Genomic DNA, 14,127 nt, shown 5'->3' with positions numbered 1-14,127 from the left:
CTAAACTACCTATCTTGAGCCTTCTTCCTGGGCTGTTTGCCCTCCTCCATCTTGCTTCCTGTTCTGAGACTGCCTCTCTAGGTCATGTGAAGTTTTTCCTTTGGAAACATCTTTGCTTGGCAATTAAACAAGGTGCCCTTGGTCTCTAGGACTATGGTGTGACAAGAGGGTAATGGGGTCTACTGTTGACACCTAATATAACCCTTCTTCAGGGTCAGGAGACTGTCACTCCAAGGACACTTCAAGGACCATAAATTCTCTGGCAGATTCTTCTCTCTTGTGTGTGCCATTTATAAGACTTCAAATGTGACTTGCCGCACCTTATTTAAAATGATGACTGTCTTCCAGGAAATCTATAGTGAACTTTAAAGCATGGATTAAGTAGTGTCTAGAGTCTGAGCAGCTGGAAGCTGGGACTGTGTCTTCTTTTATACCTTGTTCATTTTTATGTTTCCAGTAACCAACTCAAAGCTCCACATGCAAGGGGTTTGAATGAATGAATGAATGAATGGAGTTTCCTCATTTTTTTGTAAACTTAAGATCCTAAGATTCCAAAACGTTATGCAGGTATTTCCTTTCAAGTCTTCAGTAGGTGACCACAAACTATGTGTCAATTACAATGGTAAATGTTTTATTTGCATGCAACCTCACATCAACCCTATATTATTACCATAATTTTACAAATGAGAACACTGAAGCTGGAAGTTAGCAAGCAGGGTCATCGGGGCTAAAACTCCATTCTGCCTGGCTCTCAATGCTCCAGTTGGACCTACTACACCACACTACCCCCTGCATATGGGGCTTAGCAAGCTACCCTGGTAGGATTCTGAGGCAAGATCAGAGTTATTACAAATATTTGTGTCTTGGATGCTTCCAGATAAATCCGTGAAAGTATTTTAATCTTTGACAAAGATCACACAAGACTGTATGATTGACAATGATGTCAGAAAATGAGTGTCTGATTAGTGAATTATTTAATATAACCAACATTAAAGCAAACCACTGATATTTAAACTTTATTTGTACTATAAGTATGTTTGATGATCTGAGTAAAGGCAAGAGGTTGGATTCCATAAATAAACTTTTGTATTCCTTATCCAATAGCACTCTTTTAATGCTCCAGATTAAAAGTGTCTTCTAGAAGAGGTGGCAAGTGGGCAGTGTTTAGAAGCAGTGTTTGGCAGCAATGTTCGCCTGGACTGGAATCTCAGCAGTGCCATTATTGGAGAAGTAAGCTCACACAAGGTACCTAATGCTGCTCTTAAAAGCCTCCATCTCCTCACTTGTAACATGGGGTAAGAGCAGCAGAGGTACCTCATGTCACAGAGTAGACTGTTGTAAGGGTTACACAAGATCACGTAGGAAAAGCACTTAACCAAGGGTGTGTCACATAGTAAGTGCTCAATGCATGATGAGTAGCTTTTATTATTAATTGTCAGAGCAACATAATGAGCCTGAAACATGGATTTTAATTTAAAGCCTGACAAATGTCGAACAAACACCTGAAGAGTTCTCCAAATCACTAAATAATAGTCCACTGCCTTGCAATTAAGCTAGAACACATGCCCACCAGAAAGCCAGGGGGATGGGAAAATGCTGGAATTTGATTTAGAACTAGCTCAAATGTACTTCTTGAACAACTTTCCAAGAGTGGGTAGTGAAAACTGGAAATCAAACTAAAACCAAGGAATATAAAGATATCTCAAGCTGTTATTGATAAATATTTAGAAATATGGGAACACCAGTTCTCAGCCCTACAGAGATCTTACCCATTTCCATGGCTTCAGGCATCACCAATATGACTCAAGTCTCTGGGTCTCCATTTCCAACAAGCTTCTTTACTGAGGTCCAGATTCGTATTCCACTTGTACACTGGGCATCTCTCTATCTCTACATCCCACAGCTGTACTGAACAAGTTACAGCCAAGCACGGACTCTTTACCTTCTCCTCCCCATTCAGATTCCTCCTGCAATCCTGTTATTCCCAGGTTCCTGAGAGACTGTAGCCATTTTTCACCTCCTCCCTTCCCCTCACCTTCTCCCATACAATGGGTGAAAGAATCCTATCAAGTTTACTTCTGAAAACTTCTCCCACCAACCTTCCCCTTCAATCCTCCTGCTAGCTTTTTCCCCAAACCACAAATGTCATTGTGCTCTGGCTTATAAATCCCTGATGATCCTCCAAAGCCTATAAGAAGAAATCCAAATCTGAATATGGGACCACACTCTTTGCAACAACTACCCAACTTTTACCCTTGTCTCTATCCCTGTGCTTCCAGTTCCCAAAATCTATGCTTCAGTCATGCCAAAAGACACCTCCTTCCTTAACCAGCCTGTTCATGTTGCCATGCCTTTGTGAATGATGCGCAAGACTTTCAGGAATGGCTGTTCCTCTGCTTCCTCACCCATCATACCCCAGCCAACTCCTACTCACCTTCCAAACACCTATTTTGGAAGCATATTCCAAAAGCACCCCCACCCCATCCTCTATCACTTTTTGCACTCAAGTATCTATCATCTATTTGGAGATTACATACACTATATATATATATTTATATATATAAACTATATATATTATATTATATATATATATATTTATATATATTTTATATATAGATATATATAGTTATATATATATTTATATATATAAACTATAAATATATATATAAACTATAAATATATATATAAACTATAAATATATATATAAACTATAAATATATATATATATAAACTATATATATTATATTATATATATGTTTATATATAGTTATATATATGGTTATATATATATAGTATATACATAGTTATATATAGTTTTATATATAGTTTTATGTATAGTTTTATATATATAGTTATATATATAACTATATATATATATAACTATATATAACTATATATAATATATATGTAACTATATATATAATATATATAACTATATATATAGTTATAGTTTATCTATCTATCTATATATATAGTTTATCCCAGTGCCTGGCACCTGAGTATCAGTCATGTTTGTGGACAAAATCAGTAAATGGGAAACAATGTTTTGGCAACATGAGAGAAATCACAAGAAGAAGATTAAGAAGTTTAAATTGCTTTAATGTTATTTTTAATGTACTCATCTGTAAGAAATAATAGAGGGATAGGATTATTATTTTCTTTGTATGGGATTCCTTCCTGAGATCCTAAAATTGTCTCCTTGACAACACAGTCTATCTTCCACACTTCTTTCTAAAGAGGAAGTCAGATTGTGTCACATGTCACTATTCTCCCACCCCCTCCCCCCAATCAATCAATCAAGGCTTCCAATAATACTAAAAATGAAATCAGAAGTCCTTGCCATGGCCTACCTTCTGCCATGATCTGCCTTCCAGTGGCCTTTCCAGTTGTATCTTCTGCCACTTTAGCCCCTCTCTCCCACTCCATCAGGTACACTTGATATTCCACCTCATATCACATCTAACACATTTTCACCTAAGGGCCTTTGCACCTGCTGTCCCCTCTGCCTGGAAATAACCTGCACAGCTTGTTTCTCCACATCATTCACCACTCTGCTCCCATGTCACTTGCCCAGGGAGATCTTCTCAGCCCCCACTCCCCCACCTTCCTTCTCTGTCATTCTCCATTATAACTCTCCATTATAACTGCTTTCTTTTTCTCAATTATGTATGTGTTTGTATCTTATTTATTATCTATCTCCACCATTACATCTGAAATATGAAGTTTAAAGTAAACAGATATTTTGTAAAATTTGTTTACCACCGTATCTTAACATTTAGAATAGAGCCTGGCACATAGTGAGTACTCAACAAATCTTTGTTAAATGAATGACCTACAACCTTTCCAAGGCCAAAACAATGAATGTTAACAGGACAGCACTGTGAACATTTTCAATTTTAAAATTAGGATTCTTTCTGCCATGCTGACTTCTGTTTTCCAGACTTACAAGTTTGCATATATGCATATAGGCAGATGTTTATGTTTATACATACAAGGCCATTTCACCATAGGAAAACAAAGACAAAAACACCATATACTTTTCAGCACTGCATTAATCCTAGCAGAATAGAGCTCTCTTTGATATCATGGTGTCTGTGATGATCACAGCTAAATGAAACTCATTTTGTTATTGCATCCCCCCCCCGCCCTGCTTTTTTCCTAGTTTCTGGTGCTTAAAATGATTAAACCAAAGTACCAAAGATATGTAGGCTCCTGTTTCTCCACAACACAGCTACACTCCAAATCTTTAGAAGGTTAAATTCAGCAAACAAATAAAAAAAAGAGATTCTAAAGACATGATCTTCAGATTGTGTCCCATAAATACCTCCTTTGTGATCACTTGAGTGCTGTGTTAGAAAAGTACAACTTTCGGGGCGCCTGGGTGGCGCAGTCGGTTAAGCCTCCGACTTCAGCCAGGTCACGATCTCGCGGTCCGTGAGTTCGAGCCCCGCGTCAGGCTCTGGGCTGATGGCTCGGAGCCTGGAGCCTGTTTCCGATCCTGTGTCTCTCTCTCTCTCTGCCCCTCCCCCGTTCATGCTCTGTCTCTCTCTGTCCCAAAAATAAATAAAAAACGTTGAAAAAAAAATTAAAAAAAAAAAAAAAAAGAAAAGTACAACTTTCGAGGCTCCATCCAGACCTAGGGCTAGAGTCTGAGAGGTATCAGTTAAATAGCTCTCTATGTGATTCTAATGTATCTTAAAGTTCAAGAAACTCCCCTCTACCCATTGTGCACCTTTCAAATGTGTCTGATGGCTAGTAGCTATATCTTTTTAAATGTGATACATCTAGAGAACATACTAGATGGTTAGTAGATGTATCTTTTTTAAATGTGAATTTTGAATGCTGACATCTTTAGGGGTAAAGTGTCAGGAAGTCTACAACTTACTTTCAAATGATTCAGCAAAAAATCTCTGTGTCTCTCTCTTTACAGATAGATGAGGCAAATGTGGTAAAATGACAGCAATTGTTGAAACCATATGGTTATTCTTACGTTGTACTATTCTCCCAACTTTTCTGTCTGTTTGAAAATTTTCATAATCACCAAGTTGAAAAAATGAAAGCTTTGATTCACCAAGGATTGCTGTCACATGCTGCAGGAAAAAAAAGATAAATAAAATGAAGCAAGACCCACAAGGTAATGGTCTGGCCAGATGGTCACTGGGAGGACCAAGAAGGCTTAGGGGACTTCTCCTGATTTTTCCCTGAACTGGCTATTAAGACAGCTTTTCCCCCTCAGGGGCCTGCTCAGTATGCTCCGATGAATCATTTGTGATGCCCCAACTGAACTTCTTCCCAGCGGTCGGTCATGGAAGTAGCTCAGCTCAGGACTCCAGGCGTCAGCAAAAATGTGTAGTTTCCAAATGCACTTGACATTTTTCAAGCACAACTCAATTGCTCTCAGAATTGGCCACTTGTGCCTCAGAAAGGAAAGGCAAATGAGGGGCCCCCAAAGTGCTGTCCTTGGAGTTTGCTAACACTCAAAGGGATAGAGAAAACCGGTCCTTGATGTGTTACAAAAAATAAACGAAGAGCTTACACACTTCTTCCTTTCCTAGCCATGTGGTTATCAGGGCTTCAAGTCGTAGCACCCAGCATCCTTCCTGCCACAGGTTAGGGGCTCAGAATGCCCATGGAATTGAATAGTAATGCTAAGGAAGGATTGTGGCTCTGTGTCCTTATCTCTGTACACTAGACTCCAGTGAGTTCTTAAGAATAGAGTGATCATCACTTCACCTGAAACTATCTTTTGATAAATGTCACTTTTCCTCATGTGAAAACAAAACCATTAAAAAAAAAACAACTGAAAGAGACAGAGAAAGCAAGCATACCTAACAGCTATTCTCCCATGCATTTTACATGGCAGCATCTTGGCAAACCAGGATTTTGCTTCAAATTGGCTTAGAAAATTAAGGGCATACGTTTTCTCTGATTAAACGACCATGGAAAAATTTAAAAAGAAGTCTAACAAACAAGAAACTCATGCATAGCATCCATGCAAAAAGGAGCCCATCAAGTCAAAATGCTGTGAATTTTTATTTTATTCTTATGATACAGAAGGGGCTTGACTCATCTAGAGAAGCGTTGAGAAGTGGTAGCTGGTTAAACTACTTGAGACTCCAACAGAAGATTTCTTTTCCTTTTTCTCTGAGTCAATCACAAGTAAACTCACTCATTAACCTCAAACCCTGCTAAAGAAGGAAACAAACAAACAGAGAAAATCCCTCAACACCAAGTACCATTTTTCAGGTTGCAATCAGTGGGATCCTCAGAGGCAGTCTCCCTATTTTCGATTGGTTTGGCTTTATTCCCAGGGGGAAATCCCAGCAAGGCTTTGAAACAGAAATGTACTACACAGATAATTGCACTGCCTTAACTCCAAAGGTCAAGTTTTTGTCCCTACCCCCACCCCTCTCTGTTCTCCTGTCTCTCAATCTGTTTCCCACTATTTCCTCACAGTGCACCATTCAGCTAACCACCACAACTAATGGCTAACAGTACAGATGAGTTCTCTCTTGTTCATGAAGTCAGCTGCAGGAAACATTCTCCTTGAAATCAAGCAAAACTATTGAATGGCCTCAACATAGTGCCGTGTGCAAAAAAGCAGATATAGTTATCAGAGAAACCAGGTGTTTACTGTTGTTCTACCGAGAAAATTGACCTCCCCAGTAAATAAACTCACAGGTATTCAGAGTAGTGGATGAAAATATTGATACACAGCCCATTAATCCCTAAAAGATTTTTAATATCATACATGCAGTTGCTGAAATTTGATAAAAAGCCAGAGAAAGGATAGAAGCAGAGATGCACCTGGAGTGGGGATGGGGTGATCAGTGAGGGAGATCAGGTGTGCACTGGAAAATGGGAGATTTCATCACATTTTACTGGTCCTGGCTCTGCCCTTTGAAGCATCAGGTTTATTGTCTCTAAAGGAGTAAGTTTAATAAAGAGGCAGCCCATAAAGGGTACTGTAGCATGTAAAGTTACTGTAATTAGGTTTTCAGGAGTTATAATAAAACATTTAGCTGGAGAGAGGTTAAATAACCACCACACTTTCTCTCATCATTATTATACTCTCCACTACAAGAAGGAATGATGGTGGTAGAGGGGAAACTCAATGGGTGGACTCCTGAGAGAGACATGGGGTATTGAGAGACAGAGACAGAGAGAGGGAGAGAGAGAAGCATACACGATGGGATGGAAAAAGCAAGAGAGATGAGAAAGATGATATTGGATACTGTACTGTTCAACCACTTCTTGAATAGCAAAACTAAGTTATTTTTAAGTGTTCTGTCTTTATTTTCCTGTTTGCAAATATAAAATGTGCACATTATAAAAAATCAAATACATAAATTAAAAAATAGAAAAATTTTATAACCATGTGAGACAGACTGGTAAACATTGTATGTCAGATGCTTTCCCTACATTTAAACATTCCTTTTTCTTATTACTTTTGACATGAATAGGATCATATCAAGGAGGCAGTATTAAGTGTGCATATTCTGAACTTGGACAGCCAGGATTTAGATCCTGGCTTTTTTTTTTTTTTTTTTTTTTTTGAGAGAGAGAGAGAGAGAGACAGAGAGAGAGAGGACAAGCAGGTAAGGGGCAGAGAGAGAGAGAGAGAGAGAGAGAGAGAGAGAGAATATGAATCCCAAGCAGGCTCTGTACTGTCTGGCAGAGCCCAATGCTGGGCTTGATCTCATGACTGTGAGATCATGACCTGAGCCAAAATCAAGATTTGGATGCTTAACTGAGCCACCCAGGTGTCCCCTGGCTCCTATTCTTATCACTGTGTGACACTGGGTAAGTTACTTATCCTCTCTAGGTGGCCTCACCTGTAAAGTGAGGGGATGTTAGTACCTTTATGAGCTTGTTTAGGGGATTGGGTAATTTTGTTCATGTGAGATGCTTAAAATCGAGCTTGATGTCCAGTGAATGGTCAATAAATGTAGCTACTAATCACTGGAAGGCAGGAATCATGTATATCTTGGTCTTTACTAGATCTCCTTGACCTAGCACAGTGCCCTAGCTTATTTAAAATATTTGTTGAATGCATGAGCCATTCTAATTAGCACTGTGACTGGGACATTGCAGGCATCCCACTCCCCGAAACAATTTTATTAGGAAGGGAAGGCACTGAAGATATTACTAATATGCTTGTTCTCTCCTTCCAGTTGGGAATTTATGCTTGAGCTGAGAAATGAACTGTTGCTTTTAACATAAAACTTTAAAAATGTTTTTAAAAAATTGCTACTTCCTAAGTTTAAAAAAGAAGCCAGTAACCCAATTAGTATAATTAAAAGCCCATTTCATTTCACGATTCCCTAAGCTTAGACTCAAACCAATTTTGATTCAATGAAAAATAGGCTTTCAAGGTTTCTGATCCCTGAACCTTTTAGATCATAGGGGACCATCACTACATTTGCATATGCCATGAACAACAGGAAAATCCTCTATTTTGCCCTCTTCAAAATTTGCAGTCATACCAAAAATACTCACAGCTGGAATAATTAGCAACTCAATTTATTGCCTTCCGTTTTTTAAATAGAAGCTTCGACTCTTGATATTTAAATAGTGTCACACTGTGATATAACATAGCATTTTTCATGGTAAAACTTCTCTTTTTTCCCCCATGAAATGATATACTGCTCAGTGTGACAGGCAAGGTCTCTGGAGGTCACTAAAGAAACCTGGTGTTTTGTGAGCAAATCCATTTCAGAGTCTTTGGGATGAAATGAGGAGTCTTTTTTTTTTTTCCCCTGGAGTTGTTAACTTGTTGACTTTTTTCAAGTTAATTGGTAAAAGTCTTGATACAGTAGAGGAAAAAAACAAAGACTTCTGACTCTGACTTCAAACTTGACCTTGAATTCACCATACACTATAATATGGGAGTATAGAGACAGCCATTTCAAATAGACTTGCATTTGTGTTCACAGGCAGCCAGAGGTAGATGAAGAAAGAATGTCCGCCATCAGATACAATCAACGAGCAGAATGATTTCTCCCATCGAGTTTATTGCCTGTACCATTCAGAGAGTCAAAGAATTTTCGAGCTGGAAGAAACCTTAGGGCATGATCCTTTATCATATTCTGTTTCATGCTACTACATTTGTCCTGTGTGTTTGTCTTGTCTCTCCAGTCATATTACAAGCTTCCCAAAGGCAGATCCTATACCTTTCGCTTCCTGGTATCTTTCTCTGTTTATAGTAGGAGCTCACAGATATCTGCTGAAGGAACACAGCAATTGTGGAACAGTGGAAATGCATAGGCTTTGGAGTCAGGCATATCCGAACTCAAATCTCAACTCTACCAGGAACTGCATTAGGTTGGGAAAGCCAATTATTCTCCCTGAGCCTCAGATGCTTCCTCTAAAAACTGGGTAAATAACAATATCTGCACTACAGAACTATGGGAAGGGTTGAAAGAGATAATGAATACAATCTGTGAGCACAGAGGCTGACCCACAGGAGGTTTCTAACACATAGATATTCCATATTCCCTCTTTTCCTTCTAAAGAATTCAAAATCTAAAATAGGAAGGTACAGGGCGATTGGGTGGCTCAGTTGGTTCAGCGTGAGACTTCGGCTCAGGTCATGATCTCTGTTCATGAGTTCAAGCTGCACGTCAGGCTCTGTGCTGACATCTCAGAGCCTGGAGCCTGCTTTAGATTCTGTGTCTCCCTCTCTCTCTGCCTCTCCCCCACTCACACTCTCTCTTAAAAAATGAATAAACATTAAAAAAAATTTAAAAAAATTAAATAGGAAGTCATGAGTCAACTAATATTTACTGAACATGGAATATGTATCATGTGGTACCAGATGCTTTGGATAAAATGGTGAATAAATCCTCATTCTCCTATGGAATTACTAATCGGAAAGACAGATGGAATAAACAAAACTCAAGTCCAGGTAAACCAACAAGTACATGAAGTAATTACAAACCGAGAAGTGCCGTGAAGGAAAAGCGACTAAGAGGAAATGTGGGACTCCTGTAGAATGGTCACTCCTCTCTGACTCCTCTCTGAGGACATGATAAAAAAGGAGAGGTCTAAGAATAAGAAGGAGTTAATCATTCAAGGAGTGATGAAAGGGCATCCCTAGCAGAGGAAACAGCGTGTACAAAAGTCCTACATTGGGAAAGTTCTACTTTTTGAAAAAGAGAAGAACATGTGGCTGGAACCCAGTGCTCCACAGGGTGAGTGGCAGGAGAGGTAGGCAAGGGGAGAACTACACTATGCAAGGTTTTGAGGGCATGGAATCTGGATATTAATGCACATACAAAGGGTTTTAAACTACGTCTTCTCTTCGAGCAAAGGGTGACAGATCTTTAGAAGCATTCCATTTATAAAAGAATTAAGGCAGAAAAGACTCATTGGGAATTCAGTTGTCTTCTGTGATAAAAAGGGTTGGTGGCCTTCTTTGTGCTCTGCCTCGAGGGTTTTGGTTTTTGTCCAGAATATTCTAGCCATCCTCATTATTACTATCATTGTACATTTGGATATAGTCAGAAATCTCAAATTTAACATGGCCAGAACACAACTCTTGATTTTCACTCCAAAGTGTCCTTCTCTTTCAGGTCTCACCCCTGTTGGTCAAAGAAGTAATCACCTATCAGTTGAGCAGATGCCATCCCCAGAAAGCAGACTCTGAGAAAGAAATGTACATGCAGGAAGTTTTATTAGAAAGGGCTCTTGGGCACACCATGTGTGAGGGATTGAAGAAAGCAGGCTGGGCATAGAGAGAAGCTAAACTGTGATGTTTTAAGGATTCCTTGGTCAATCTCATGGGGTGCTCTAGAGCTGTTGGTCTTGGGTCATGGGATGGCTCTACAGAGCTGTTCCAATGTAATCTGAGATAGCTGGGCCTTGTTAAACCTAGGGACCAGTCCCCACCTGAAGTCCAGTCTCAGAGAAGAAGCTGACTGAGATGTGTGGGCCACCAACATTGCCAGCAACAAGGACAACTGTCAGTCCTGGTGTGTGACATCTGGCTGGGTGCCATGCCATTTACTTAACTAGGCTTCACCATGGTTCCTGTCCTTCCTATAACCCCCATTCATCATCAGTTCATTTCTCTCAGCCTGGAATAATACATACAGATATCCATCCTCTTGTTACCACTTAAACCTTGTGCCTGGCTTACTGCATACAGCAGCCTCAAATAGGTCTCCCTATTTCCACGTTGGCCATTTACATCCATGCTCTATGCAGGAGCCAGCCATTGTCTATAAACACAGATCAAATCATACTACTCTCCTGCTTAAAACTATCCATCTCCTTTATACTTAAAAGTAACCCAGCTCCTTATGCAGGTCTATATAGCACCTCATTATGGTGTACCTCATCTCTTCCTGTCCTCCACCGGTTATATTGAGACTTCCACCATACTTTTCCCTGTCCTTCAAAGATGCCAAGCTCCTCTGCATCTCAGGGTATTCTACATTGTGTTTCCCTCTAGAAAGTTCTTAACTCAGATCTCTGCATGACTTCTCCTCAGGAGACTCAAAGCAGTCTCTCTTCAAAACTCATTTCTCAGAAAGACTTTTTTGATCAGCTTTTTACTTTATACCCTACCTTGGCCAGGGCAGCAGCCTGGGGACTTTCCACCTCCAATGACTGATTTTTGAGGGACATAGAGTGATGGTATTCATATAAGGCCCTGCCATATCATCTGCTCCACATTTATGCTTTGAGTAGCTATCATCTTGCTTATTACCTGCTTCACCCAACAGCATGCACTTTCTTTGAGGGCCCAGATTTAGTTCTCCCCACTGCTGTATCCCCACCCTCTGGAAGCATGTCCAGCAAATGTTTGGTGTTTGAACAATTTTTAGTAAATGAATGGATAAATGAGCCAATCTAGATCTTGAAAACTTTTCTATATGTTCTCAGGTCCACACATCTATTTATGTATCCTGTGGTGTCCTCTTCAAGGAATGCCCTGTCACCCTGAGTTTCAAGATTTTGGTAAACAGGACCATGTTCTCATTATGCCTACATATGTTTTTTTTTTTTTTTTTTTCTTTTTTAAATCCTTTGGGAAACCTGCATCTTTCTATTCTGAGGAAGCTTTTAGCACATTTTATGACAGCCTTCCCATTTTCTTGATCTTTTAGGTTGGAATTTTCCTCAACCTTTTTGTCATTCTTGAGGTATGTTAGCTATTGACTATTGACTATTTCCATTGAGAACTCAAAACAGTTTTTGAAATAGTGATAATGCACTTTTGATTAATTTTTAGGATTCTACTTAGGGATGCTGTGCATTCTTCAGCCCTTCCCCTCCTCTCTTTCCTCAGCAACCCAATGGACATCTATGTTTAGGCATTAGTTTACAATAATCTCAGGGCCAGTTTATGGTTTGTAACCAGGAACTCAGAGATAATCTTCCTACAACCCTGGAAGAATTTTTTTTTTGGTAAATGTACTTGCTCCTTATCTGTCACTTCTCTGCCCACCTACAGAGCAGTTTATCTTCATAGGTTTGGTATCTCTGCAAACATAAAGATTTCATGGTGCATTTTCTCTTCCAAATCACTTTTAAAAGAATATGATGAGAACAGTTTTCATCTCTGAAAAATCTTGTGTACACCCTCCTCCACCCAGATAAGAACCCATTTATCTTTCTCTACCCTCCCTCCCCTGCCACCTCTGTAACAAAGGAGTCTCATCTGATACACCTTTATTTCCTTATCTTTGGTGCTTCAACAATTTCAGGAAAGTCTGATGAGTTGCATTTACCAAGATGCTGAATGGGAATCATGTTTAAAATCTTCCAGATGCTAATATATTGCATCCTTGGATCCATTTAACAGTATTAATCAAATCACATGTACTGGTATTTTGTGTACTGCCTTCCAAGTTAACCATTCTAAAGCATGTTTTGGAAACTGGCATTTTTTCTTAGCATTTTTCTTGGAAAAGATGGGAGCAAGAGATGGATTTTCCAAGCCTATCTTGTTGCTTCTCCCTTGAGTAGACTTTTCATACTAAGGGGAATACATTGATTCTCTAGCTGTTTTCCTTAAATCAATCAATTAATTAATTAATGAAAATTTTTTCCTAGTGAGGTGAAATTTGCATAACAAAATTAATCATTTTAATGCATACTATTCAATGGCATTCAATGCATTCAAAATATTGTACAACCACCCTCCCTATTTTGTTCCAAAACATTTTCATTACCCCAAAAGCAAACCCTGTACCCATCAAGCAGTAATTCCTAAATCCCTGTTCTCCTACTCCTAGCTTCTGGTAACCACTAATCTGATTTCTGTCTCTATGGATTATGGGTATTTCATATATATGGAATCATACTATACGTGACTTTTTGTGCTTGGCTTCTCTCGCTTAGCATATTTCAAGTTCATCTCCACTATAGCACTTATTAGCATTTCATTCTTTTTTTTAAATATGAAATTTATTGTCAAATTGGTTTCCATACAACACCCAGTGCTCATCCCAAAAGATGCTCTCCTCAATACCCATCACCCACCCTTTCATCCATCCCACCCCCCATCAACCCTCAGTTTGTTCCCAGCATTTCATTCTTTTTAAAGGCTGAATACTATTCCATTGTGTGTGCATGTATATATATTGCATATACAACCATACACACACCACATGTTGTTTATCCATTTATACATGGAGGGGCATTATGTTGTTTTGGTCTTTTGGTTATGGTGAATAGTGCTGCTTCGTACATTTGTGTACAAATATTTGAGCACCTATTTTCAATTTTGGGGTGAAATACATAGGAAAATTGCTCAGTTTTATGGTAATTCTATGTTAAACTTTATGGGGAACATTTAGCTGTTTTCTAAATGTAGAAAATGATCAACCTTGAATTCCTCAGCAAGGTCAAATTCTAGTTGGCCCTGAACATGTTGCTAGTCTCCTTTCATCTTACCCATGTTATAAATTTTTTTTTTGAAAACTTTCAAATAACAAGAACAAAAAGCATCACCAAAGAGCCATGTGGCAGTAGCCACAAAAACAGTAATAATACTTTATATCTTACAAAATGTTTTAACATGCCAAGTGAACAGACTCTCATTTTAGGAAAGAGGTTTTAGTAGAAAAGTACTAGGGTTTATATTCTAGCAAAGTGATCTATCCATGACATTTTTAT

General features: G+C 38.9%; 1 protein-coding gene across 12 annotated transcripts in view; it reads right to left on the bottom strand.

Moving 5' to 3' along the window:
• The window catches only part of TENM2 (teneurin transmembrane protein 2), a 1,291,685-nt gene that overhangs the window by 269,516 nt on the left and 1,008,042 nt on the right, over positions 1 to 14,127 (bottom strand). The gene's annotated exons all lie outside the window — the stretch shown is intronic.

The sequence above is a fragment of the Panthera onca genome, chromosome A1 (assembly GCF_046562875.1).
Source record: "Panthera onca isolate mPanOnc1 chromosome A1, mPanOnc1 haplotype 2, whole genome shotgun sequence".
In the NCBI taxonomy this organism is placed as follows: domain Eukaryota; kingdom Metazoa; phylum Chordata; class Mammalia; order Carnivora; family Felidae; genus Panthera; species Panthera onca.
This window is presented reverse-complemented; position numbering and strand designations above follow the sequence as displayed.